Here is a 27,830-nt window from a genome sequence, read left to right on the forward strand (position 1 = left end):
TGCAGGATCTTCTAGCTGTGGCATGCAGGATATAGTTCCCTGACCAGGAATCGAACTGGGTCCCCTGCCTTGGGAGTGTGGAATCTTAGCCACTGGACCACACCTCCTTTTTATATGGGAATATTCCCTAAGGCTCTCTCACGGCACTTTTCCCTTCTGTCTCTACTCTGTCTCCGTGGAAGACTATACAACCTCTTCCCCCACATCACATTTCAGCCCTAGCCAAGCACATAACTCAGCCCTGACCTTGCCCCCTGAATTTGCCATCAGCTCACGAGTCTGCCCACTAAGACATCCACCAGCCTCTGAAATGCTCAAATGGAATTCAGGATTCCTCCAGCAGTGCCCCATCCTCTTCCCACTTGCCCTAATCCTGGAACTCCAGCAGCTGACTGCTCCCTCCTTCCTCAGCCCCACTCCCCACACCTCCTAGCCCTGCAGTATCAGCATCACATCATCACAGTCCCTCTTTCCCGCTCCCCACCACCACCCAGGTTCAGGCACTGGCCTCCCCCACCTGCCAACACAGCAACGACCACGTGGCCTCAGGCCTGCAGCCCCTCATCTCCTAAGTACCATCCCCGCCCGCCCTGCTCCGCACTGTAGAGCCTTCCTTGAATGTCTACTGACATGCACTCCCTTTGCTTCCAAGAGCCTTCAAAGTGCCAGTCAGTGAGCTAAGCATTCTCCCCACGTCATTCCACTCTCCTAAGACCCCTACGTGGGCACCATTTCTGCCTCCACTCTACAGCTGATGAAGTAGAGCCCAAGGGAAATCATGCTCATGGGCACACAATTAGTGAAGAGTCTAACCAGCAAACGAGCCTAAAACCACTTACTGCCTCCAACGGCAGACCAAATAAGACCAAAACAATTCCCTCCAAAGAAACCTTGGTAGAACCGAGTGTATAACACAGGGCATTCTACTCAGTGCTCTGTGGTGACCTGGTAAACAGGAAGGAAATCTAAAAAAGAGAAGATATTCGTATGTGCATGGCTGATTCACATTACCGTACAGGGGAAACTAACAGCCTTGCAAAGCAACTATTACTGTGAGTCACTCAGCTGTGTCTGACTGTGTCCGACTCTTCATGACCCATGGACCATAGGCTGCCCCGGCTCCTCTGTCCATGGAATTTTTCAGGCACGAACACTGGAGTGGGTTGCCATGCCCTCCTTCAGGGGATCTTCCTGACCAAAGGTTCGAACCTGAGTCTCCTGCATTGCCAGCAGATTCTTTACCATTGCCATCAGGGAAGCCCTATACTCCAATTTTAAAAAATAATAAATAAATGGTCCACATCTAGGGGAAAAAAAAAAAAGAAGCCTTGGGTGGCTCCCTGCTGCCTACCAATTTCCCCAGCACCAGAGGCCCCCAGGGCTCCCCAGCAGCCACATAGCCGTCACACTGATGCTCCGTGTGTTGCTCCCTTTGGGTTCTGACCACCTCGTGGCCACATCTGTGCCCTCAGATCATGTTCCAGTTCTGGGCTTTTCCCAGACTTTGCTGGCTTCACCAACTCACTTGGTTGCTCCCTCCTCCCCCTGTGCCAGCTCCTACAGACAAGGATTCCTCCTTCATTGGCACACCCGGCACTTTATACCTTGGCCACAGCCTTCATTTTCTCTGACCTTACATGATGGTCATGTACATGTTCATTTTCCCATTGCCTCAAGGGCAGATACCCTCAATGGACTTATTTCTGTAGGTGGCACATACCTGACCCATTGTTGTTGTTCAGTCGCTAAGTGATGTCTGACTCTTTTGTGACCCCATGGACTGTAGCCCTCCAGGCTCCTCTGTCCATGGGATTCTCCAGGCAAGAACACTGCAGTGGGTTGCCATGTTCTCTTCCAGGAGATCTTCCCAACCCAGAGATCCAAGCCGAGTTTCCTGCCTTGGTGGACAGAGTTCTTCACCACTGGCCCAGGGCACATTAAATATTTGTTGAAATGACTTGATCCCAAGGATCTGCCATAGAAACTGTCACCATGATTATTTCACCCTTGTTTGTAAAGCAGTATGATGAGGCTTGCATAAGGCAATGTCGGGATCTCGTACTCAATTAAGTGGAAAATGGGGGTGGGTTCCAGACCCTGGCCCACTAGCTGGTCCGCTCACTTGTTCTGGCTCCATGCAGAAAGCTCACTGCTTACAAGCTGCCAAATTAATTTTCAAGGAAAGAACAGAACAGCTTTCACATTCTGACACCTCCTCCTGCTCTTCCATCCCACCTTCTTGAGAACTGGCCTCTGAGGATGACTCATCGGTGGGAGAGGGTGAAAACAGCTCCCAGGAGGGGGCTGACAATCTCTGCTAGACAGAGAGTGGGGCTGGTGACAGCATGTGTCCCCGCCGGGTGGAGAGGCATTTTCTCCGCCATCTCAGGTTTGATTTGAGCCCTGGGGATAAGGCTAAGAAAGATAAGAGCATTCAGAAGTGCACTCACCTTCTTTTATCTGTGGAATATGCTCGAATACCTGGGGGATGCTTCTCTGTGCAAATAGCACCAAATGTCATTCTTCCCTCCCTCCACTCAAGTCTCCTTACAGTCCACAAAATGCAAGTCACTTTAATGCATCTAATGAGAAAAAGACAAGAAAAGCTCAAAGAACTACTCCTGAATCTGCTTGGCTTGGCAGAGTTAACATAGAAATCCGGACTATATCTCACAAGGGAATTATATTCAATATCCTGGGATAAACCATGATGGAAAAGAAGATTTAAAAAAAAAGAAGAAGAAGGTATGTATGTACATACATGAGGCATTTTGCAGTACAGCAGAAATTAACACAACATTGTTCATCAAACATACCTCAATCAATCAGTAAAAAGAAATCCTGGTCACCACCGGGACTATTTTTGCACTCCAGTATTCAGGGATTAAAACCTGAACTCTGCCTACAAAGGCATCACGCAGAGCCTGGCACAACTCTTATACCAAACGTCTCTCTCCTCCTTCCCCTCAAGCACCCCACCTCCCCACTGGCATCTCAGCTCCAGACACACAAACACCCTTCTGGGCTGTCCCTGGGTCTATTCTATTCATCTGTTATGCCTCTAGAGTATTTCTTCTCTTTCTGATTCAAAGGTTATTTGTTCCACAGAAAGAGCTTTTCTTTTCCAAAATCAGAACAGGGTGGACAGTCTGCTTTCTAAACACCTACTGAGCCTTTCTGCTGGAAGATGATGCTGGACGGTGCTGCCAGCATGCGGGCTTGGAGCACAGAATGCCTCTCTGGCAGCCTCAAACAGAGGGCGAGGCCGAACGAGTTTGCTCTGCATCAGGCACGCAAAAGGCGCAGCTGGTCTCTTTTCAGCCTGGCCTCTGCCCATTATTAGAACATCCCAGTAATGCTTAAATTTATCTCCCACTCTCCCCACCCCATCTCATGCACACTCTTCTCTTTTCTGTGAAGATAAGGCTAAGCAGCCAGGGGAAAGAAGGGTTGAGAACATCCAATGAGCATCTGCCATGCACTCAGCTCAGAGTTGGGAGTTTAACATTCATTTGGTCCTTACAAGGACCCTCCAAGGTAGCTACGGTTATTATCCCATTGTATGGAAGAAGGAACTGAGGCAGGCTCAGAGAGGTTAAGCCACTTGCCAAATATCACTCAGCTGGTGAGTGATGGAACTTAGCAGTTGAGTCCATCTTTCAGCTTCAAAGCCTGGTCTACAAGATTTCCTCTGTGGTCTACAGTACAAATGACCAGACTGAACTGCTTGAGAACAATATTCACATTTTCAACATTTCTATATTCCTCACAACACTCAGCAAAGAAAAGCCACTCTGTGTGTAATGAAAGAATCCACGTGTGCGTAAACAGTTTAACAAAATAAGAGATCTGCCTACTTCCTTCTTAAGGTGGTCTGTACCCTGATTTTTGATTAAGTTTTACAATAAAGCCAAGTGCAGAGAGACCCCAGAAAGCAAGGATTGTTAGCTTTTGAAACAGACACGGCAATCCCTGGCACATCACATGAAGAAATAGACTTGTGTTCCCTGGTGGATGGGATGGTAAAGAACCCACCTGCCAATGCAGGAGACTCGGGTTTGATCTCTGGGTTGGGCCAATCCCCTGGAAAAGGGAATGGCAACCCCCCTCCAGTATTCTTGCCTGGGAAATCGCATGCAGAGAGGAGCCTGACGAGCTACAGTCCACGGGGTTGCAAAGAGTCAGACCGGACTGAGCAACTAGACAACAACATGCTTCCATTTCTACTTTCCTGCCCCTGGTTAGGAAATTATATTCCTTCTTATGAATGGAAATGCTAATGGAAATAAGTTTTGATGTCCCTGTCTGTTATATGGATTGGAAAGGAACACGGTGCAATGTCAATGATGGTGCTATTGGCGGAAATGGGTGCCAATCCCAGAAAACTACTCAGCCTCTGTGACCCTCAGTTTCCTGGACTTTCATGTGGGTTATGACAACATCCCCACTGCCTCACCAGGTTGGGATATCCAACTTCAAAAATTAGAGGGTGTAGCCAGTGTCGAGGCTGGGTGTCACTAAAGTGAACAACTGACCATCATCCAAGTTTTCCCAAAAGGGTGCTCTTAACTCAGTAAGGATAATTTTGGGGGGAGGATTTCCCTGGCAGTCTAGGGGTTAACACTCCATGCTCCCCATCCAGGTTTGATCCCTGGTCAGGGAACAAACATCTTCCATGCTACATGGCACGGTCAAAAAAATAAAGAGACACAAATTTTTAAAAGAGCATAACTGTGGGAGGCAGAAGAATGACCTCCTAAAGCTGTCCACATCCTAATCCCTGGAATCTGTGGACATGCTACTTGACATAGCAAAAGGGACTGACAGGTGTGATTAAGTAAAGGATCTTATGATGCAGAGGCTATGCTGAGCTATGGGAGTGGACCCATTGTGATGACAAGGGTCCTCATAGAGAAGAGGAAAACAGGAGGGGGAAAGTCAGAGAGAAATCAGAGAACACTAAGCTGCTGGATATGAAGGTGGAGAAGAGGGCACAAGCCTGGGGATGCAGTCAGCTTCTAGAAACCAGAAAAGGCGAGGGATCAGGTTCTCTCCTCCAGCCTGCAGAAGAATGCAGCCCTGCAGGCACCTTGATTTTAGCCCAGGGAGACCCATTTCGAACTCCGACCTCTAGAACTGTAAGATAATTTATCACTGTTTAGCCGATAAGTTGTGTCCTACTCTTTTACAGCCCTCATGGACTGTATCCCACCAGGCTCCTCTCTCCACGGGATTTCCCAGGCAAGAATACTGGAGTAGGTTGTCGTTTCCTCCTCCAGGGGATCTTCCCAATCCAGGGCTCAAATCCATGTCTCCTGCATTGCAGGTGGATTCTTTACCATTGAGCCACGCAGGAAGCCCTTATAAGATAATACATGTGTGTCATTTTTACCCACTATGCGGCGATTTGTTACAGCAGCAAAAGAGACAAACCTAATATCCCTGCCCAAGGTCTGGCTGTCACCCCAAATCAGGCTTCATCAGGCCTGCAACACAAGTCTCTCTCCCATTCCCCATTGATTCCAGACAGCAACCAGAAGGCCTGACTGGTTTGCAAGGAGACATCTACCAGTAAGTCAGAATCCTCATCTTGGCATAACTAGCACCCCCTATCTTATTAGGCAGACCAGCACGGGAGACCCATCTTGTATTTGGAAGGAAGCTAAGAAGAACAGAACTGGAGGAGGCAGAGGTGGATGAGTCACCCTCTCTGGCCCCCAGCTCAGACCCTGGCACCTGTGCCCCCACAGTAGGCACAGCCTTGCCAATACCTGGGTCTGCTGGCTAGAATGTCCTCTTTTGGGCAGTATTTGGAAGGCACTGCCAGCATCGCCTTCTGAGAAGCTCGTTTTTCTGCACATACTTGACTGATCAACACCTCGTAAGAGTGTTAAATGTGTTCTTTCTTTAGAATGGCAACAATTAAATATGTCATACACTAGAAGCTTGGAAGGACTGATGCTGAAGCCGGAGCTCCAATACTCTGGCCACCCGAGGCAAAGAACCGACTCATTGGAAAAGACCCTGATGCTGGGAAAGACGGAAGGCAGAAGGAGAAGAGGGTGACAGAGGATGAGATGGTTGGATGGCATCACCGACTCAATGGACCTGAACTTGGGCAAACTCTGGGAGAAGGTGAGGGACAGGGAGGCCTGGCGTGCTGCAGTCCATCAGGTCGAAAAGAGTCGGACATGACTTGGCAACTGGGCAACAACAACCAGTGCTAAAAGCATTCAGAACACAGCAAGCACTCAACACATTTCAGGGATTTCCCTGATGGTCCGGTGGTTAAAGAATCTGCCCTGGAATGCAGGGACATGGGTTCAGTCCCTGGTTGGGGAACTAAGATCCCACACGCCATGGAGCAGCTAAGCCTGCCAGCCTAAACTACTGAACCCACGTGCTCTGGAGCCTGCGTGCCACAACTAGAGCGTCCATGCACTGCAGCGAAAGATCCCCCATGACGCGATGAAGATCCCACGTGCTGCAACCATGTCCAGATGCACTCAAGTAAATAATAAGTATATTTAAGAAAACAAATTTCAATTACTATCAGTATTATTATCATCATTGTTAATTTATTCAATCCAGTTATGTTCAAGTGCACTGGGACTGGGGGTTCTTTTCTCTCTTCGAGGAAACGTAAATTTCTCTCTCCGCTCTTTATCCCCTGGTGTTAAACTTCCAGCTTCCCAAGGGGAGCTTCACCTCTTGTGCTGACTGCCAGTGGTCATTATACAGAGGTCAGCTGGGATCGCCATTGCATGATCTATAAGGTCCTTTTCAATAAATGGGAAAATGTATGTGAAACTGCAAGTACAGGGCCTGGCACAGAAGAGAAACTCAACAGTGTCTGCATTCTCACTTATTAACTCTCGGTTATAGGTTGACTTATGTTCCCTCATAATTCATACATTGAACACCCACTGCCTCAGAATGTGACTGTATTTGGAGACAGGACCTTTAAAGAGGTGACCCAGGCGGCACTAATGGTAAAGAACCCGCCTGTCAATGCAGGAGACATAAGAGACGTGGGTTGGATCGCTGGGTCAGGAAGATGCCCTGGAGGAGGGCGTGGCAACTCACTTCAGTATTCTTGCCTGGAGAATCCCATGGACAGAGGAGTCCATGGGGTCGCAAAGAGTCAGACACAACTGAGAGACTGAGCAGGAAGTTCAATGAGGCCCTCAGGGTGGACCCTGGCCCAATCTAACCAGTGTCCTTATAAGAGGAGGGGCTCCCTGCTGGTCCAGCGGTTTAAAATCTGCCTGCCACTGCAGGGGAAACAGACTTGATCCCTGGTGTCCAGGAAGATTGCACACACCGTGCGGCAACTAAGCCCAGGTACCACAATTGCTTAGCCTGAGTGTCCAGAGCCTGTGCTCCACAACAAGAGAAGCCCATGAACCACAACTGGAGAGCAGCCCTCGCTCTGCAGCTAGAGAATGCCTGCACACAGCCACGAAGACAACGCAGCCAAAACTAACATTTTTAAATGCTAAATAAATAAGTGTTTTAAAGGAAGAAGAGGAGGTTAGGACATGCAGAGATTTACCAGAGATACACACACAGAGGAAAAGCATGTAAGAAGACATCAACGGGCTACTGTGCCCAAGTCAAGGAGAGAGCCCTCAGGAGAAATGAACCGGCGGGCACCTCGATCTGGACTTCCAGCCTCCAGAACAGGGAGACTTTCTGCTGTTCAAGCCTCCCCTGGGAAAGACCCTGATGCTGAGAAGGCCTGAAGGCAAAAGGAGAAGAGGGTGGCAGAGGATGAGACGGTTAGATGGCATCACCAATTTGATGGACATGAACTTGGGCAAACTCCAGGAGTTAGTGATGGATAGGGAGGCCTGGCATGCTGCAGTCCATGGGGTTGCAAAGAGTCAGACGTGGCTGAGCGACTGAACAACAACAACAAGCCTCTCCATCTGTGTATTTTGTTGTAGCAGCTCTGGCAAACTAATACCACTCCCTTTCAAGAACAAATAATGGCTGCATCCACTCCAGCATTCTTGCCTGGAGAATCCCAGGGACAGAGGAGCTTAGCGGGCTGCCGTCTATGGGGTCGCACAGACACGACTGAAGCGACTTAGCAGCAGCAGCAGCAGCAATGGCTGTATCTCTGGACAGCAGGAAGCTGTTTTAAGTCTGACTTAAAAGAGGTCTCTGATCCCTGTTTGGGCCTGGGGGCCTCTTTGTGTGAAGCAAGGGCACATATTTTCCCAGCAGGACTTGGCGGCCGCGCCTGGCACTCATGAGAAGGCGTCTCACTTCCTGAAGAAGGAGGTGTCATTATTTGCACAATCCCCCCCCAGAGCCCTTCATGAAGAGGAGAGCCGTGCATCGTGGCCTCACAGAGGAAACGCGGCGCTGGCACCTCGGATACGGAGAACTGTAAAATCGCAGATGACAGATTCGTGACTCCCCTGGGGGAATAAATAGCAAGAACAGATGGGACCCGAGGCTGGGAGGTTTCATGGAAATCTTAATAGCATTCTGATAATGTAATGAATGTGGTGAGAAGAGAAGAGCAAACCAGTATCAGCAAGGCAAGACACAGTCTAGCCCACCCTGAGGATTACCCAGGAGGACCATTCTGTGAGGAGGACATGCAGAGATTGACCAGAGATAGCCACACAGAGGAAAACCATGTAAGAAGACATCAGCTGGGCTGCTGTCCACAAGTCAAGGAGAGAGTCCTCAGGAGAACCTGCAGGCACCTCCATTTGGCCTTCCAGCCTCCAGAACAGGGAGAAGAGGAGGCTGGAAGAGGAGCCACAGGGTGAGGAGAGCACCACAGGACTACATGGACAACCATTTCCCAGGGAATTTAAAGAGTGCTCTCTGAACTGGCTTCCCAGGTGGCTCAGTGGTAAAGAACCCACCTGCCAATGCAGGAGACATGGGTTTGATCCCTGGGTCAGGAAGATCCCCGGGAGGAGGAAATGGCAACCCACTTCAGTATTCTTGCCTGGAGAATCCCACGGACAGAGGAGCCTGACAGGCTACACCCCATAGCGTCTCAGAGAGTCAGACGGGACTGAGTGACTGAGCACAGCTTTGAACTGGCAAAGCTAAGTGCCTTATGATGGGGTACCCTCCAGAGCGATGCTCCCCCATTTGCCCCATGCACCGCTTCAGGCTATCTCTCTGGGCAGCAGTGAACCATGACCCAGTCTGCTTAGCTGCCCCACAGGCCATCTTCTACATGGCCCTGGGTGACTTCCAGGTAAAAGAGTAATCTAGGAACAGTGAGGGGACACAGGCCACGTGTGCTCAGAGCTCAGGAGGGTCTCTCCTGGAGATGGCTTATCTAGTGAGTCCAGCCTGTTCCCAATTAATCTCTCCCTATTCATTTCTAGAGACTCTCAGTGAAGACCTGCCCGAGGTAAAGAGTCCTGGACAAGGAATCTGAAGGTGTGGATCACAACTCTACCACGTGCCAACCATGAGACACTGGATAAGTGACTCAGCTTCTCTGTAAAGTGGGAATAATACTTTCTACCTTGTGGGAATTTTTGGTAAAGAGCAAAGGAGGTCTACTCCTTAGAAATGGCAGGCATTGAACACACACAAACTCCCCTCCATTTGTGTCCCACAAATAGAACAATGTACACAGTGTTTATTGCATGGATCTTGGCTTTCTTGGTATTCCTGGATAAACAAATGCAGGCTTCGAGGTTTGATGGCCCACAGGCACTGTCTCTTCCTCAAGCTTTTATTTATTTAAACAGGTGTCTTGGAAAGTGCAGGACTGAGAATAGATGAAACGTTGGGGAAGATAAGCCCAGGTGCTCAGTATCTTAACTGGGGAATCCAGTGTTGTTCAGTCACTCATTGAGACAAAAGAAGCAACTGGAAGCAGCAGAAAGGATGGAGAAGGAGTCAGACCTGGGGTGCCAGCTCTGCAGCAGAGAACAAGCAGGGAACTGGTGTCCAAATGGCTCACAAGGCAAAAGGAGCAGAATCATTACCCATCAGAAGAAAGCTGAGCAGTTAAAGAGGCTCCAGACAGGGCAGCCCTGCTTTCCCAGCTGAGTCCTCAGAGAGGATGTTTGGGGACCCCACTTGTGAGCACCATGGCTTAAGTCGTGATGGGTGGCGGGGAGCGTCTCTGATGAAATCTACTCTGAATCAGGCTTTGTGCTCATCTTAAATGCGTCCACAACACCCCTGGCCTTATACTCATGACATATATTTATAGTGAGTCCCCTACATATGAACAAGTTCTGTTCCAAGAGCGCATTGGCAAGTCTAATTGGTTTGTAAGTCCAACAAAGTCAGCCTAGGTACCCAACTAATGCAATCAGCTGTATAGTACTGTACTGAAAGAGGTTTATAATACTTTTCACAAAAATAATACATTAAAAAATAAACACACACAAAAAAGAAACATTTTTAATCTTATAGTGCAGGACCTTGAAAAGTGCAGTAGTACAGTACAACAGCCGGCATGCAGGGGCTGGCACGGAGTGAACGGGCCAGAAGAGTTACTGATGCAGGAGGGAGACGAGGTGGGAGAGGGCAGAGCTGAAAGGTCATCAACAATAGGAGACGGAGTGCAAGCTGTGATTTCACTCAAGACTGATTCTGATGGCTCGGGTTCTGGTTCTTTGCTGGAACCAGATGCACCGTTGCATGAACCTTGAAGCGTGAAACTTGAAGGTTCACGGGTAGAGGACTTAGTGTACCTGACATAGTGGGGGGTTGCAAATGGGGCCATTTAGCACATATTGGGAATAGAGTCTCTTGTAGTCAGGCTCCTGAACAAGCAATGTTTTTCAAAATAGTTTATAAATAGATTCTTTCTTGAGGTGGATGGAGAAGGAGAGGGCATGGCAGAGAGGAAAAAAATTCCCTGACTGGTATGAGGACTTGTGAGTTTTAAGCGAATTGATGTTCTAATCTCATCTGTTTTCCTTTTTAAGCCAACTCTCTTTCCTTCTAGCTAGTGGGTGATCTGTTTGGTTTGCCCGGCTGTTGAGTCCACCTTCAGAAAGAAAATAAAAAATATAAAAAGGTAAAAGTGACCACAGAATACAATAGACGCGAAAGACAAAGAAAGGAGATTCTAGCCAAGAACGCTGGGTGACTCTGGGAGGAAAACAAAAATGTCAGAAACAGAAGCGACAACTGAAGGTTTACTCTGTCAGGGTGTAAAACCTTGGCTGCACATCAGGATCACTGGACAGTTTCTTTAAGAAATTCAGTTTTCCAGTGCCACCCTTAGAGTCTGGCTTAAGTATCCTTAAGGAGAGTTAGGATATTGCTTGTTTTGTTTTGTTTTTAGATAAACTCCTCAGCTGATTCTAATACACAGCCAGGATTGAGAACCAAAGGACTGGATAAAAATTTGCCAAATATAAAGAAAATCTTCACTCTTCAAATTTATGTGCTCTGCTAAGTCCCTTCAGTCGTGTCCGACTCTGTGCAACCCTACAGACTGCAGCCTGCCAGGCTCCTCTGTCCATGGGATTCTCCAGGCAAGAACGCTGGAGTAGGTTCCCATTTCCTCCTCCAGGGGGTCTTCCCTGACCCAGGGATCAAACCCCCGTCTCTTGTGTCTCCTGCATTGGTAGGCAGGTTCTTAACCATTAGCACCACCTGCGAAGCCCCTTCAAACCCATAGTGTTTACCAAATTTCAAGCAAAGTGCACCGCATCCTAACACTTTCTTAATTTCAAAGAGAAAATTTTAATATAAGTTATTAACATAAGAACAAAACTTAGTATTTTCATAGACAATTTCCCTGCCACTTTAAACTACAGGAGATAATTCGCCGGAATCTTAAGGGAGGGGCTACAGTGTAACTGCTCAGGCTCCAGAATCTAAAAGTCTTGACTAGGTTTCTCTGCCATTTACTGCCTGAATCCTCTTGGGTAAATTGGGAAGATTAAATGAGATATTATATTTAAAGTAACCAAAGCCTAGCATATAATCCTTAGTGAGGGTTAGGTTTTTTCTTATTATTTTCTTATTTTAATAGCTTTGTTATTTTAAAATACAAAGCTTCATAGAGAGACTGAAAATAAACATTGGATAAATAAAGAAATATACCATGTTCTGTAACACCAACTGTCACCAAATTAACTAGTAATGTAACTACATAAATATAAATCTAATTGGTAGTGGAATTAAACTGTAATTCCTATCCAAATTCCAACAGAATTTTTTTCTTAACTCAATATGATGAGAAAAACAACTTTTGTTTTTCAGAGCTTTTGCCCGGCATCTTACAATATAATAACCCTGTCCAGAGTCTGGACAATTAGAAAAGGATTGAGTTTAGGATTCCCTCTGTAAGTTCCTGCTTTGCTTTTTCCAAGGTCCCTTTTAAGACAACTAATTAGAGTTAAGTACATGAAAATTAGTGACCTTCATCCATACACACACACACACACACACACACACACACTGGAATATTACTTGGCCATAAAAAAGGAAGAAGTGTGAATCAATTGAACTAAGGTGGATGGAACTAGAGCATGCTGTACAGGGTGAAGAAAGTCAGAAAGAGAAAAACAAATAACATATATTAACGCATATATATGGAATCTAGAAAAATGATACTGATTAACCTATTTGCAGATGTAGTGATAGACCCATGGACATAACAAGGGAAGGAGAGGGTGGGACCAATGAAGAGAGTGGCACTGATGTATATACACTACCATCTATAAAACAGACAGCTAGTGGGAAGCTGCTCCATAACATAAGGAACCCAGCCGGATGCTCTGTGATGACCTAGAGGGGTGGGTTGGGGAGGGAAGGCTCGAGAGGAAGGAGATATACACATAGCTATGACGGACTCACATTCCTATATGGCGGAAGCCAACACAACACTGTAAATCAATTATCCTCCAATTTTTAAAACATTAATAAAAATAAAATAACCACACAGAGTTAAGCCCATGAAAAATCAGCAGCTTCTGGCCCAACCACCTTATAAGTAACAGGTGCTTACTACACTGTCCTCAGTCTCCCGCTGGATCATGACCTGGGACAGAAGACTACCCTTCCCCCCACCACAACTGTGCCCACTCGCTTCCTTGGTGCAGGCGTATTGAAACTGCACCTTCAATCAACACCCACCCCTGAAACCCAAAGCTGGTGTTCCGGGACAACCTAAAGGGGTGGGGTGGGGAGGGAGGTGGGAGTGAGGTTGAAGGGGAAGGGGACATATGTATACCTATGGCTGACTTATGTTGATGTACGGCAGGAGCCATCACAATATTGTAATTATCCTTCAATTAAAAGTAAAAATTTTAAAAATTTAATAAAACCACCCCTGAAGTTCCCCTTCCCCAAAGTGGAAACTCAGATGCTGAAGGAGCCACTTGCCAATCCTATGCAGATGGTTTGTACCCCCTCATTCAGCAGGTCAGAGTTTGCATATTCTTAATTCAATACACCAGCTCTGGCTTCTCAACACATTTGGCAACATAACTCAGTAATTCACCTGGAAAAATAAATGGGTGAAAATACCCAAGTGAAAGTCACTCAGCCAGCTCTTTGTGACCCCATGGACTGTAGCTCACCAGGCTCCTTTGTCCATGGAATTCTCCAGGCAAGGATACTGGAGTGGGTTGCCATTCCCTTCTCCAGGAGATCTTTCCAACCCAGGGATCGAACTCTGATCTCCTGCACTGCAGGCAGATTCTTTACCATCTGAGCCAAATACCAAAGGAACATTTTCAAAGTAAGATTGAAGAGGGATTTGTACTTCTAGACATTAAAGCAGAACATAAAAGTATAATAATTACAAGAATTTGAGACAGAGAGATCAAATAGAGCAAAATATACAAGTGGGTTTTCAACTCAGTGGGGAAAGGAGTGTTCACTAAGTGGTACTGAAAGACTGATCAACAGCAATTAAAACGAACTAAAATAGACTTGGGCTTCCCTGGTGGCTCAGTGGTAAATAATCCACCTGCCAATGCAGCAGGTTTGATCCCTGGGTTGGGAAGATTCTCTGGAGAAGGAACTGGCAACCCACTCCAGTATTCCTGCCTGGGAAATTATACAGATAGAGGATCCTGGCAAGCTACAGTCCATGGGGTCACAAAGAGTCAGACACGACTGAGTGACTGAACAACAACGAAATAGAGATTAATTCCCTACCTCCCACCATAAGATCGTAATAAAGTGAAAATGATTAATAGCTCACATATAAAATTAAAATGGTAAAAACAGTCCAAATTTACAGGGTAAGGAAATTTGAGGGTAAGGAAAAACTTAAGCATGAAAAGAATGGAATTTTAACTGAAAACACTAGCAATATGAATACATAAAAATTAGATTGCTCCATGGCAAGAAGACCATGTAAGTACAAAATTAAAGGCAAATAGATTGGGAACATGATTACAGTAATTATGAGTCACTGATTTAGTAACCTCAATACACACAGAGCTTTTACTAACAAATATGGAAAACAGAAACACTCAATTTTAAATGGACAAAGGACATGGAAAGGCAATGCTTTAAAAAAAGGAAATACAATTAGTCAATAAGCAAAGTGCTCAATCATGTTAGCAATTAAATACAAGAAAAGTAACATCTTGTCTCAGTGAACAAATTGACAATGTTTTTTTTTTTTTCATAATTAAACATCAAGGATGCATTGAGGGGCATTCATACATTGCTGGTCATAAGGTAAATTAGCACCATGTTCTGAAAAGTAACTTGGCAGTATGAGTAACTTTATAATATATAAGTTTTACTATTTCCCAAATCTTATTCAATAGCAAATACTATCAAGCTGATCAGAAAAAAATTAGTAAGCATAAAGAAACCAGTGACCTGGATGACAAACTTGAATAGTTCCTAATTTCACCAGTAGATTTTGGTAATTTCAAATTCCCTTGCAAACATGAGTCTTGGAATAAGTCACATTCTGTGTGTTATTAATATAATAGTTTACAACAACCAGAGCCAGAGTGGGGGTATTTGTCATCTGCTAAATTCAGGCAACTCAGCAAGTGACCCCGACCTAAACAGGAGAACGAATGGATTGCTCACTAGAACTTTGTACTCAGACTAGACCTCAGGCACATTTTATCCTTTTCCCTCATCCACTTTAACCACTGAATCTTTCCCTGAGATTAAGAAAAGATTTATCATTTAAAAATATATATATATATATAGCTCACCACTGGGAAACTCTTATTCCCCTAGAAATGCCAACCGTTTGCTCCTTGCAAAAATATACTCAGTAGCAGCATTTTATTTTTGTTCTTTGGACCCTGCCTTATCCTAAAAAGTGGAGCATCCTGGGTGAGCTCCCCACAGAGGATCCCATCTGCTGCCGGCCAGACAGAGGCTGGGGATTAGGAGTAAGCGCTGGGAGCCCCAAGCAGATCAGCCAGCATGCCCACACCCCTGTGCCCTGCCTCCACACGGGGAGAGCTGATTAGCCAGTGCATGAAATGTGCCAGGCTCCAAGCAGAGTTGAAGGGAAGCAGGAAGGAGCTAGAAAGAGGGGCCGGAAGAGGAAGAAGGCAGCAGATCGATTCTGTCCATTCAAACTGGAACGTTGAGTGACTCAGAGGCACAACAGTAATTATGGTAACAGGGAGATGTCCCTTCTGGCATTGCTCTGGTCTATATCGGCCCCTCTAATGCCGGCGGTTCCCAGGTATGCTGCTTTCTTGGGGAAAGGCTCAGCTCACCCTAGCTTCTTGCAGCACTGAAGAGCATCTCAGAGAGGGGCAACTGGGTCCCAGCTCACACCCTCCAGCTGACCAAGCATCCATCCAGCCACTACTTCAAGTATTGGGCTGACCAAAAAGTTCATCCGGGTTTTTCTGCAGCATCTTATGGGGAGACCCGGATGAACTCTTTGGCCAACCCAAGAGATTTCCCCCTGCTGTGATTTAGCTACTGTTTAGGCAGGCCTGGGGCGCCTGCTCCTCCCCTAAGCTTTATGCTTCCTCCCAAGGAGCCTTCAGTACCTTCCAAAGCCCCAGTGAATGGATGAGAAAAAGGTCCTTTTCTTCCCTTGGCACTGCACCACCATCCATGTTTCCCTGCTGGTATGGGCTACTCTATTAAGCCTCCTACCTGCCAAAATTTCCAGACTCAAAGGAGGCACTCGGCGTCCTCACTGGTCTAAACTCCAGGGGACACATCAAGCCCTAATACACTCCAGCAGAACCACAGAGGGGTGGAGTGTCTGCAGGTATAACATGCCCATGGCCCTCTTTGCAAACATCTCCAGTCTGCATAAGGGACTCTCTCAAGGTCCCTTCACTTGACTTCATGGGGAGCAAACAGTCCTTCACCTCAAGCAAGTACTTTCTACAGGTGAAGATTCCAGAAATGATGCCTTCTTTTCCATCTCTATACCTATGTAGACCTGGAGGCTTAAAGTTGAGGGCACCAAGGCCAGATTTGATACCTCTTGGGAACTCATGAGGGACCCCAGTTATTTGTGTGTGCATGTTCAGTCACATCCAATTCTTTGCAACCCAATGGACTGTAGCCCACCAGGTTCCTCTGTCCACAGGATTTCCCAGGCAAGAATACTGGAGCAGGTTGCCATTTCCTCCTGCAGGGGATCTTCCCAACCCAGGGACTGGACCCGTGTCTCCTGTGTCTCCTGTATTAGCAGGTGGATTCTTGACCACTGAGCCATCCAGGAAGCCCCCAGGTTATTTGTGGCTCAGTGTAAAAAGCAGAGTGCCTAAAACTTCATATTTTCAGATTTGCCCTCTGAATGCCTATTCTAGGATGATAGAAAATTTCCATAAAGAAGGCTGAGAGCCGAAGAATTGGTGCTTTCAAATTGTAGTGCTGGAGAAGACTTTTGAGAATCCCTTGGACAGCTGGGAAATTAAACCAATCAATCTTAAGGGAAATCAACCCGGAATACTCATTGGAAGGACTGATCCTGAAGCTCTAATACTTTGGCCACCTGATATGAACTCATTGGAAAAAAAACCCTGATGCTGGGAAAGATTGAAGGCAAAAGGAGAAGAGGGAAGCAAAGGATGAGAGGGTTGGATGACACCACTGATTCAATGGACAGGAGTTTGAGCAACCTCTGGGAGATGGTGAGGAGCAAGGAGGCCTGGCATGCTGTAGTCCACGGGTCAGACATGACTTAGCAACTGAACAACAGAAAATTCCCACTCAACTTCCTGTTATATAAATAACTTGCTGTGATGGCTCAAATTATTATTCCCAATTCTTCTCCCCAGTGGAATACAATTATAATCCACATTCTTAGCCAAATAATGTTGCAGTGTTTTCCACTGTGAGAGATGTGTACTTTCTCACTTCGTTGATGTTGGGTTTGGCGATGTGGTTTGCTTTGGCCAGTGAAATGTCAGCAACAGGATATGCACAGGGGCCTTCAATTTACTTTTACAGTTAGGCATCTCTCATGTCCTCTTACCATTTGCCATGAGAAGGACACATCCTTAGCAGCTGCCTGTAACATCCAAGGAGCTGGATGAGAGACACACAGAGCAGATCTGCACCTGACCTGCAACATGAAGGAGAGTGTTTCTATTTGACTGACAAACTCATGAGTGAGATAAATAAAGTTCATTGTGTCAGTCACTGAGAGATCAGGGGATGTTTGTTATGCAGCATTATTATTCTCAGGCAGTAATAGCTGACTGATACACTTAGTATCTGCCCAACATTATGCTGAGCACTATAGTGTGTCCATGCTCAGCTACTCCATTGTGTCCAACTCTGCAACCCCACGGACTGTAACCACCAGGCTCCTCTGTCTACGGGATTTCCTCAGCAAGAATACTGCCATTTCCTAGTCCAGGGGATCTTCCCAACCCAGAGATCAAACCCCCGTCCTGAGTCTCCTGCAGTCGCAGACAGATTCTTTACCACTGAGCCACCTGGGAAGTCTTGAGCCCTGTAGTACCTCATTTAATTTCTTTCTCTTCACAACTGTATGAGACAGACCCTATTAATATTATCTTTATCCTATAGATAAGAAAATTGAGGCACAGAGCATTTAAGCACAATTAGTAAGTGAAGGAGACAAGCTTCAAATCCAGTCATCCGATCACAGTGGGAACATGAAACAGGAAGAGAAAAGTGCAGCTCTATGCTCTCCAGGGTCTGTATTCTGGGACTAACTTTGGACTCAGAGCTGCAAGGCTCTCAGAATAAGATTGACTAGATCCCAAGAGCCAAGGCAACTTTTCCAGCTCTGTCAGTGCGTGCAGAGAAAATGAGACAGGCTTCCCTTCCAGAATGCATGACCCATCCCTGAACTTTGAGGAGGGGAAGTCCCATGGGGAATTCTAACCAAGGAACAATCCTGCCTTTGTGAAGAGCAGTCATCCAACTGCTGGGATTGTTCTGCATGGGATTGCACTGCACGTCTCATTCTCTACCTTTTTAGAAATTCTCTCTAAGCAAATATCGCTGGCTTTTTCTTTTAAAAACAATTACACAATTGCCAGCTGCTAGGCTTATACAAGTAACCTGACAATAGCAAAGCAATATGCTGTCCAGTGTTCAAACACCGCCACACAACAACAAATCAGGCTGGAGTGCCAGTTCTTGTTCACAGCCTGCAAACAGAAGCAGCACAAGTCAAAGCCACCCACTCTCCCCATATCAGGGGAACAGAGTAGCAAGACGTTTGGTCCCAAGATGGATTTTTTTGTCTCTTCCAATTTTCAGGATGTTCTGCGTGCAGGGAGAATGTGAAGTCACATTCTTTGGCAGAATAACTCATCAGTGTGATTCAATGACTCACTCCCTTTTTTAACCAAAGTTAGTACCCCTGATGGCCAGCATTGGGGCTTACAGGTCTTCAAGTTACAGACAAGCCAGTAATTCAGAGGACAAGGATCGAGTCTTCCTTGCACACCACTAACCCCGATGCCTAGCATGGTGGGCAGTCAATCAATATTTGTTGAATATAGATGTAAAGGGGATTTCAGGGATGGAGGGGAAGCTACCTTTGAATTTTTCATATTCTAATTCTTAAAATGCAAGAATAGGGAAAGCATGGGACTTCCCTGGTGGTCCAGCAGTTAAGAATCTGCCTTGCAACACAGGGGACAGAGGTTCAATTCCTGGTCAGGGAACTAATATCCCTCATGCTATGAAACAGCTAAAGACCCCATGCCACAGCTAGAGTTTTGGGTGCTGCAAAGGAAAGATCCCGCGTGACACAAGGAAGACCCTGTGAACCACAACTAAGACCCAATTCAGCCAAATAAATAAATAATTTTTACAAAGAGTAGACTCAGAACCCCTTAGAAAAAAAGGAAAGATGAAGACATAGCCAGACTTTAATGTCTTTGAGACACCTCAACAAAACTAATACTTTATAATCTTTATTTAAGCAAGAGAAGTCAGCTCACTATCTGTGGCAGACACCAGGGTTTCCATGACCAATAACCAATTCCCCTTCTTTTGGTAACAAATCCTCAATTTGCCTTTGAGGAACTCCTCTTCCCTCACACCATGTGGGACTCAAAGAGTGGTCTCCAGGACAGGGATGTGACCCCAGTGGGGTCAGCCAGATTTTTTTGATCCCAGAAAAGGAATCAGGAGCTGGGCACTCAAAGTCAAAAGTGGTGGGGGACTCAAGACCCTTGGAAGTGTTTCCAAACAGACCACCTATTACCAAAGGAGCCAGCTAGACTTTTCCCAGACATACTGGAGATTTCCCAGAACACAACATGGAATTTACATCAGGACTCCAGCACTTTATTCCATTGTTTCGCTCTTTCAGCTAAGCCCCTTCTCCTGAAACCTTCATTAAACACTAGCACAGAGCAGAAGAGAGAACTCCAGGCTGGAAACAGGGGCTCTGATCATAAATCTGCCACAGGAAATAATGTTACCTCCCCTAAAGGGGGCTCAGTCTCTCCATAGTATTAAGGGGTCAGGATTTAGTGATCACAAAGGAGCCTTGTGTGCTGGCTCAATAAAAACTGACCCCTGAAAGCCCCAGTTCTTGACAACACAAAACTCACATTGTCAGGGACAGTGAGGCTTGGAGTTTAAAGCAGTTAATCCCCAGGCTGGATGACTCGGACAAAGAGGATTAACCCTCAGATGAGAGAGCCATCATCCAAATATAGAGCAATCTCATGCACACACATTAGAAACAGAAAGCACCCCCACCTTCTCTTGCAAATTCCTGTTCTCTAGCCCTCTGGTGAGCTGATTATTAACCCTTCAGCACCCCAAGGCCAAGGTGGTAGACCCTCTCCATGTTCCTCCATCACCCTTCTCAATTCTCCAATCCAGGGTTACAGCATTTCTCCTTTGAAATGCACAGGTTGGTTTAAGGTATTCCAAGTTTGGGACTTCCCTGGTGGTCCAGTGGTTAAGAATCCACCGGACAATGGAGGGAACACACAGGTGTAATCCCCGATCTAGGAAGATCCCACATGCTGGGGAGCAACTAAGCCTGTGAGCCACAACTACTGAAGGCCCTGAGCGTTAGAGCCCATGCTCTGCGACAAGAGAAGCCACTGAAATGAGAAGCTCTGCAACTAGAGAGCAGAGCCCCGCTCACCACAACCAGAGCAAGCTCTCGTGCAGGAATGAAGACACAGCCAGACAAAAACTAATTAATTATTTTTTTAAAGGTACTCCAAGTTTGCTAAGTAACTAACCATTGAGCACTTCGTCTGCCAGGGACTGGTAGACACCAGAGCTTTAGGGGTTTAAGATGAAACAGTGCTGGCTCCCAGGGAGCTTTCGGTACAGAGGGAAAACACCTACGGAGTGCCATGTGGTCTGCAAAGCACTATCTCCTCAATAAATGCACCCCAATAACCGCTGAAAGTAGATATTACTATGATCATTTTACAGATGAGGAAACTGAGGCTGTGAAAAGTTAAACTATTTGTCCAAGGTTATATAACCTATAAGTATCAAACCAAGCTGCTTGGCTTTAACTTGCTATGGCACACAGGATGGGAAATGCCAAGAATGAACCCTAAGGTAAAGTACAGACTTTGAGAGATCGTGATGGGTCAGTGTAGGTTTATCAGTGGTAACAAATGTACCACTTTGGTGGGGATCCTATAACAGTAGAGACTGTGCATGTTTGGGAGAAGAGGGATGAGAAATCTCTGTATCTTCCTCTCAATTTTCCTGTCAACTTATAACTGCTCTAAAAAATGAAATATGTTTCAAAATAATAGCATCATTTGTAAATGAAAATAATCCCATTGACAGTTGCATCAGAAAGAATAAATACCTAGGAATATATTTAACCAAGAAGGTGAAATACCTGTATCCTGCAAACCACACGATATTAACAAAAGAAACTGAAGAAAACACAAATAAATGGAAAGAAACGCTGTGCTCACAGATTAGAAAATCAGTATTCAATGTCTGTACTGACCAAAGCAATCTGTAACTTCAATGCAATCCCTATCAAAATTCCAACAGAATTTTTCAAAGAAATAGAACAAACAATCCTAAAATTTGTATGAAACCACACCAAAAAATTCAAAAGGCCAAAGTAATCTTGAGACAAGAACAAAGATGAAGGCATTTTCCTATACCACGAAACTATAGCATTGTCAGTATATTTTTGGTGTTGGCAAAAACATCAGACACATAGATCAATGGAACAGAATAAAGAGCCCAGAGATAAACCTATGCAGAAATGGTCCATTGATTTACAACAAAAGAGTCAAGAATATACACCACGGAAAGGAAAGTCTCTTAATAAATGACATCAGGAAAACTGGACAGCCACATAGAAAAGAAACTTGGCCACTACCTTACACCATGCTTTTTTCCAAAGAAAACCACCAATAGTCACATGAAAAGATGCTCAATATCACTAATCACGAGGGAAATGCAAATCAAAACTACAATGAGCTGTCACCTCATGCCTGTTAGAATGGCTGTTATGAAAAAGATAAGAAAGAACAAGTGTTGATGAGGATTGTGGAGAAAAGAGATCCTTTGTACACTGTTGGTGAGAACGTAAATTGGCACAGCCACTATGGAAAACGTGCTATAGGTTCCTCAAAATCTGAAAAATAGAATTACCATATGATCCAGCAGTTCCACTTCTAGGGATTTATTTGAAGGAAATGAAAACACTAACTCAAAAAGATATATGTACCCACCATGTTCATTGCAGCATTGTTTACAATAGTCAAGATATAAAAGCAACCTAATGTCCATCAACAGACGAATGGATAAAGAATAGAATATTATTCCGCCATAAAAAAAGAATTAAACTATGCCATTTGTGACAACCGTAAGGGCATTATGCTAAGTGAAGTAAGTCAAAAAAAGAAAAATACTGTAAGCTCTCTCTTATACGTGAAATCTACTAAACAAATAAACAAATATGCTCATAAATACAGAGAACAGTCCTCCTTCCTTCCAAGGACAGAAGGAATTGGAGAAATGGGTGAAGGGAATCAAAAGGTAAAGAGAAAAATAGATAAATAAATACATATGGTGCATTACTGAGCAACACCAGAAAATAGACTACCATTGTTTGGTAATTTGTTAACAAAAAACAAATTTTTAAAAACTCTTTCAAAAAAGAAAAAGGACCTCAAGTTGAGTATAAACGGCACAGATATCGAAACTAAACAGTGGCGACAAAGCCATATTTTAATTTGTTGGAGTTTTTTTGCAAAGCTTGAAGTCACCTTTTTTTTCCTGCTCCCTGCATCCTACAGCGAACCCCCACTGGCTGTCTGTTTTACACATGGCTTGGGATGAGTCTCAGGGTTGCCCTCTCAACTCCCCCCACCCTCTCCTCCCTCTGCTGCCCACAAGCCTGCTCTAAGCATGTGTCTCCTCCACTGCTGCCCTGCAAACAGGCTCAGCAGCGCTATCTGTCTAGGTTCCATATGTGTGTGTTAGTACACGATACATGTCTCTTACTTTTTTACTTTTTTTAAACTCATTTTTAATTGGAGGATAATTTCTTTACACCATTGTTTTGGTTTCTGTCATACACCAACATGAATCAGCTACAGGCATGCATACGATGTATGCCTTCTTGAACCTCCCTCCCTCTTCCCACCCTCTCCCACCCCTCTAGGTTGTCACAGAGCACCGGCTTTGAGCTCCCTGCATCATACAACGAATTCCCACCAGCTATCAATTTTATCGATTTTTATCAATTTTGTAAAGAATCTGCCTGCAATGTGGGAGACCCGGGTTCGATTCATGGGTCAGGAAGATCCCCTGGAGAAGGAAATGGCAACCCACTCCAGTATTCTTGCCTGGAAAATCCCATGGACAGAGGAGCCTGACGGGCTACAGTCCACTCAACCACCACCACCATTGATTTTACATATGGTAAAATTTAAATTCTAAAGAGCATCTGCTCAATAATATATCTAGATGAACTACTCCATAATTCAGCACATATTAACTATCATTCTAAATATGATAAACAGTTTAGAAGGTAGAAAAAACCTATTCCTATTAAAAAGGTTTCCCCAAGGCCCCACTCAGAACTTTTCATCTGTATCTCAGTAGCTAGAATTAGAGTCATCTCTAGCTGAAAAGAAATCTGAAGAGAAAACATTTTTGGCTGAGTATATTGCCCTTTCCTCTCTGGGGGAAAAAAGAAGAAAAAAAAAAAAAGTGAGGTTCTCATGGTAATGAAGAAAAGGACAAAAAATACTGAAGAGGCAGCCAACAGTATTTTCCACATAAAAAATTATTTTGTCACAATGAAACAGAAACTGGCTTAAGCAGAAAATCCAGAAGGAAGGATTCCAGAAGGAGCTGATTCACTAAAACCATGACGTATCATCCGGAGCCCAGGTTCCTTCCACATCTCTGCTCTGCCATCTCTCACGCTGGTTTCAGCCTCAAGCGGTAGCCAGATGGCTGCCACAATTTCAGGTGTAAAATGTACATGTGACAACGTCCAGAGAAAGAAAAAGGACTGTGTTTTCCGTGGGTTTTTTTTTCCACTTTAGGAACAAAAAAACCTTTCCCAGACACTGCTTTGTTAACTTATTCTCGTTTCTCATTAGCCAGAACTGAGTCACACTTTTGAGCCAATCACTAGCAAAGTGAATGGGGTTATCACTTTTTTCCCGAGGTGAATCCTCTGTGTGGAATGTGAGCTCCCCAGCTCCACCAGTGTTCACTGTAATATTCTGATAGCATTCACCAGGGGAAAGTGGTGAATGAATTGTGGCCAATCTAGAAGCCCACCACTTCATACTAGAATAATAGATCAGTGAGATCCTAGAAGATAAAAACTACGAAATAGAAATACAACTGCGAAGTGTACTTTTGAGCAAGAATCAAATTTTTAATGTGCTACATTTGGGCCCCAACCACCTTCTACAACCTCAGAACACCAGCCTTTGAGAACACACTGGCCAGTAAGCATCTGGTCACACCTTTCATCAAGCCCTTTGGATTTCTACACTATAGCATCAGGGGCCAAAAGGCCAAATCTACCGGTTAAGTACTTCAAGTTTCAGTGGATGGTCCTAGCTATAATCTAGGACACAGATGATCAACATACCTGGAGAAGTCAGCCTTATCTGAGGCATATATGCTCCGTGGTCGTCAGGCACATGTCACCAAAGATGGAGCTTTTTTCCTAGAAGCTTTCCTCACTCACCCAGCACTGTTCTCAGTAAGATGTTCAACCACATTGCATAATACACAGAGATCCAACACTCTTAATTATTTATGTAATTTATGTGGCAAGAACTTCCCTGGTTTTCAGTATAAAAAATTATTATTTTTAATGATATCAAATGTTACAAGATATCCTCATCATTTTATAGAAGTCAGAAACAATGTGGGAGGAAAGGGAAAATATTGAACTTTAGTCTTTTCAGACTGCATAGGCTCACGGAAGAGTCATCAGAGGAAACACTGGCTATTTAACCCTGCGCCCTTTCCTGCATTTAAGAACCTCCTAGTTGCTTATATCCTAAATATAAAAGCTTACATGTGCCAACCCCCATTTCCCATTCCACTGTCCCCCAACCCCCTTCCCCTTGGGAACCCTCAGTCTGTTCTCTGTCCATGATTCTGTTTCATAGATAGGCTCATGTGTGTCACAGTTAGATTCCACATATAACTGACATCATATGGTATCTGTCTTTCTTTTTCTGACTTCCTAAAGAGCCTCTTGATGAGGATGAAAGAGGAGAGTGAAAAAGCTGGCTTAAAACTCAACATTCAAAAAACTAAGATCATGGCATCCAGTCCCATCACTTCGTGGCAAGTAGATGGGGAAAAAGTAGAAACAGTGACAGATTTTATTTTCCTGGGCTCCAAAATCATGACACATGGTGACTGCAGCCGTGAAATTAAAAGATACTTGTTCTTTGGAAGAAACGCTATGACAAACCTAGACCGTATTTAAAATCAGAGACATCACTTTGCCGACAAAGGTTTGTATAGTCAAAGCTATGGTTTTTCCAGTAGTCATGTATGGATGTGAGAGCTGGACCATAAAGAAGGCTGAGTGCCAAAGAATTGATGCTTTCAAATTGGGTGCTGGCAAAGACTCTTCAGAGTCCCTTGGACAGCAAGGAGATTAAACCAGTCAATCCTAAAGGAACTCCACCCTGAATATTCATTGGAAGGACTGATCCTAAAGCTGAAGCTCCAATACTTTGGCCACCTCATGCAAAGAGTTGACTCACTGGAAAAGACCTTGATGCTGGGAAAGATTGAAGGCAAAAAGAGAAGGTGGGCAACAGAGGATAAGATGATTGGATGGCATCACTGACTCAATGGACATGAGTTTGAGCAAACTCCAGGAGATACTGAAGGACAGGGAAGCCTGGCGTGCTGCAGTCCATGGGGTGGCAAAGAGTCAGATACAACTTAGTGACTGAACCATGACAACAACTTAGTATGATAATCTCTAGTTACATCCATGTTGCTGCAAATGGCATTATTTCATTCTTTTTAATGGGTGAGTACTATTCTATTGTGTACACACACACACACATAAGATACATACCACACCTTCTCTATCCATTCATCTGTCCAGGGACATTTAAATTGTCCCTGTCCAGTTGCTTCTATGTCTTGGCTATTATGAATAGTGTTGCTATGAACATGGGGTGCATATATTTTTTTTGAATTGCAGTTTTGTTGCATATATGCCCAGGAGTGGAATTGCTGAATCATACAGTGATTCTGCCTGTATAAAATTATTAGACTTTTTAAATACTGTGCAGTATAACTATTTTCAGTTCAGGTCAGTCGCTCAGTCATGTCCGACTCTTTGCGACCCCATGAATTGCAGCACACCAGGCCTCCCTGTCCATCACCAACTCCCGGAGTTCACTCAAACTCACATCCATTGAGTCGGTGATGCCATTCAGCCATCTCATCCTCTGTTGTCCCCTTCTCCTCCTGCTCCCAATCCCTCCCAGCATCAGAGTCTTTTCCAATGAATCAACTCTTCGCATGAGGTGGCCAAAGTATTGGAGTTTCAGCCTCAGCATCAGTCTTTCCAAAGAACACCCAGGACTGATCTCCTTTAGAATGGACTGATTGGATCTTGCAGTCCAAGGGACTCTCAAGAGTCTTCTCCAGCACCACAGTTCAAAAGCATCAATTCTTCAGTGCTCAGCTTTCTTCACAGTCCAACTCTCACATCCATACATGACCACTGGAAAAATCATAGCCTTGACTAGACGGACCTTTGTTGGCAAAGTAATGTCTCTTACTTTTGAATATGCTGTCTAGGTTGGTCATAACTTTCCTTCCAAGGAGTAAGTGTCTTTTAATTTCATGGCTGCAATCACCATCTGCAGTGATTTTGGAGCCCCAAAAAATAAAGTCTGACACTGTTTCCACTGTTTCTCCATCTATTTCCCATGAAGTGATGGGACCAGATGCCATGATCTTCGTTTTCTGAATGTTGAGCTTTAAGCTAACTTTTTCACTCTCCTCTTTCACTTTCATCAAGAGGCTTTTTAGTTCCTCTTCACTTTCTGCCATAAGGGTGGTGTCATCTGCATATCTGAGATTATTGATATCCCAGCAATCTTGATTCCAGCCTGTGCTTCTTCCAGCCCAGCGTTTCTCATGATGTATTCTGCATAGAAGTTAAATAAGCAGGGTGACAATATACAGCCTTGACGTACTCCTTTTCCTATTTGGAACCAGTCTGTTGTTCCATGTCCAGTTCTAACTGTTGCTTCCTGACCTGCATATAGGTTTCTCAGGAGGCAGGTAAGGTGATCTGGTATTCCCATCTCTTTCAGAATTTTCCACAGTTTATTGTGATCCACACAGTCAAAGGCTTTGGCATAGTCAATAAAGCAGAAATAGATGTTTTTCTGGAACTCTCTTGCTTTTTCCATGATCCAGCGGATGTTGGCAATTTGATCTCTGGTTCCTCTGCCTTTTCTAAAACAGCTTGAACATCTGGAAGTTCACGGTTCATATATTGCTGAAGCCTGGCTTGGAGAATTTTGAGCATTACTTTACTAGCATGTGAGATGAGTGCAATTGTGCAGTAGTTTGAACATTCTTTGGCATTGCCTTTCTTTGGGATTGGAATGAAAACTGACCTTTTCCAGTCCTGTGGCCACTGCTGAGTTTTCCAAATTTGCTGGCATATTGAGTGCAACACTTTCACAGCATCATCTTCCAGGATTTGAAATAACTCAACTGGAATTCCATCATCTCCACTAGCTTTGTTCGTAGGGGTGCTTTCTAAGGCCCAATAAGTTTAAATATTAAAATATATGTTAATAAATAGGAATACAATAAATTTTAAAATTAAAACAAAAGAAGCTCACATGAAACAGGCACCCCAGCAGTCAGCCCAGAGGTAGCTTTTTCATCTTTATGTTACCAAGAAATGCTCTTCTTGATCCTCTGTGATGTGTTCCCAT

At 44.7% G+C, this 27,830-nt stretch overlaps 1 protein-coding gene and 1 long non-coding RNA gene across 6 annotated transcripts in view; one reads left to right on the plus strand and one right to left on the minus strand.

Annotated features, from left to right (window-relative positions):
- Positions 1 to 27,830, minus strand: part of SV2B (synaptic vesicle glycoprotein 2B) — a 262,076-nt gene that overhangs the window by 203,809 nt on the left and 30,437 nt on the right. Inside the window, exon 1 of one of the 5 annotated variants that reach the window (XM_024981806.2) lies at positions 2,451 to 2,631. The gene's annotated coding sequence lies outside the window, so the exon portion shown is untranslated. 5 annotated transcript variants of the gene reach the window in all.
- Positions 4,846 to 9,626, plus strand: LOC112443234 (uncharacterized). Its single transcript, XR_003031563.2, has 2 exons — positions 4,846 to 5,138; positions 9,366 to 9,626. It is a non-coding gene; the product is annotated as an uncharacterized lncRNA (long non-coding RNA).

This window comes from Bos taurus, chromosome 21 (genome assembly GCF_002263795.3).
Source record: "Bos taurus isolate L1 Dominette 01449 registration number 42190680 breed Hereford chromosome 21, ARS-UCD2.0, whole genome shotgun sequence".
Lineage (NCBI taxonomy): Eukaryota > Metazoa > Chordata > Mammalia > Artiodactyla > Bovidae > Bos > Bos taurus.